The sequence below is a fragment of the Antrostomus carolinensis genome, unplaced genomic scaffold (assembly GCF_000700745.2).
Source record: "Antrostomus carolinensis isolate BGI_N321 unplaced genomic scaffold, ASM70074v2 scaffold51447, whole genome shotgun sequence".
Lineage (NCBI taxonomy): Eukaryota > Metazoa > Chordata > Aves > Caprimulgiformes > Caprimulgidae > Antrostomus > Antrostomus carolinensis.
Window position 1 is genome coordinate 64287 of NW_010329060.1, and position 2016 is coordinate 66302.

Consider the following 2016-nt stretch of genomic DNA (forward strand, 5'->3'; position numbering starts at 1 on the left):
GGTAGAGATGAGCACTGGAGAACAGAGAAAGCTTCTGGGAGGACCATTCAACCAGAACTGTTGATCTTACTAAAGAGTAAGCAAAAAAAAAAAAAAAAAGCAAAATGCAAAGGCAAATGTCTGCTCTAGCACCTTCAAAGCAATAAAATCTTAAACAAGGAATAATTCATATTTAGCCTTCAAAGATGAAAACATAAGAAAAAAAAAACCCCCTACATTTCATTCAGGTCATGCATTCTTAGATTACTGCTTCTGCCAAATTTAGCCACAGCACAAAGCTGCAATGAATAACCAAGACCCTCCAATCTGCAGAGGAATTTATGTGAAAAGCCATTCCACACGGTGCTGTTCCCATTGAGAAGCACTGTAAACAGTCAGCACCCTCTGGAAATCCAGGCGAAGGTGCTCCTAGGAAGGAAATGAAAGAGTAAAGTTTAGACATAGTCTTTACTCAACTGTTCCCTAGCTGTAAAATGGTTGGCAGTAGACTTAAGCAAAGACACCTGCAACTGCTTTGGAAGATATTAAGATGAAACATGGAAAGGATTTATTCCACTAGATCCCTAGTTTGTTCTTCAGATATTTATGATTATTTTGTAAAACAGTTTCCACGATCTGATCTATGTCCTGCAAGCACTGCTCATCTTTCCAAACCACACGTGAGAAGTGTACTTGTGTGTCTTACACTCACATGTTACCGTGTGATGAAATACATTAGCACAGGTAGGGAAGAGAGTGCTGACAGAGCTAGGACTGAGGGACGGAGAGGCTCAACTCCTCATCCACCACAAGCTTGTCATATGCAGCATAAACCCTCTTATGCCTCAGATCAAAAATATGTAAGATAAAGGGCACTTTCCCACAGAGATAACCCTGAAGCAATGGACGTTGAAGTCTGCAAAGCGCCTGAAGGACTGCTGCAACTGTAAGCTGCACACATTCACTTTGTGTGTAACACAGAACTGTATTTCATAACCTGCCAAAGACTGAAAAACAGATTTTTGGGACAATGGGATTTGCTGACACAGTTACACAAAATATAATTAATGGGAGGTTTTGAAGCATGGATTGGGCATGTAAGAATCAAGCTGTCCTTCAATATCATGGGTGTGCTTTTGGCAAAACCTGAAGAGGTTGTTTGGGGCAGAGAAAGAAGAGTCACCACAAACACAGGATAACGCAACATCTAGTACAAAAGACAACTAAGCTCTTGCTAAACAGGGAAACAGTGATGGGCTACAGACCCACAAATCCTGAGTTCTAGTTGCCTCCACTCTGAAAAATGGTCTACAGATGAAAATTACTTTCTTGTCCATTTTTACAACAGCAAAATCTTGAGACAGGACGACATGCAGCATGCTGTGCAAAACAGCTTTCAGCAACCATCTTCGCCGTGTCAGCACGTAAATGCACAAATTCTGCAGTCACTAGAGGGAGCCGTCTGGCATTTTACTTGTGCTGCTCCTCAAGTGTTTGAAACTCAAATTCCACGGCTCTGCTAAAGAGAAAAGTTGTTTGTGTCAGATCTAAACATACTAATTAGCAAGTGTTGCAAAGAAGAATTTGGCTACTTATTTATCTTTTTTTTTTTTTCCCCTCCTCTGTAAAGAACCCTAATAGACACTCAAATAACCTTCAGGTAGAAGCTAAAATAATCTTAAATGAATACTACCTCACTGAAGTAAAGTCCATCTTTGTCTTCAAAAGCAGGTTGGGAAGCAGAGTGGCAGGAAAATAATCTTCATAACTTGTGGAGCCCATACACAAGAATGGATTTCTCTTGCTTTCAGAAAGCAGTTTCTGAAAGTCAGCAAACTTTCTTCTTCATGCAACTCTGTCTTCAACTGACAAGGAACTAATAGATCCCTTCTACCTTGTGGTGCAGACATTGGGTGAAGTTATACGTTCTTAACACACAACTACAGGATTGTCCAGACCCAGATAATTTGCCCAGAAATTAGAATGGAACATAGAGGACTCTGCTCAATCCTGATCCACAATATGCTATAGAAAATA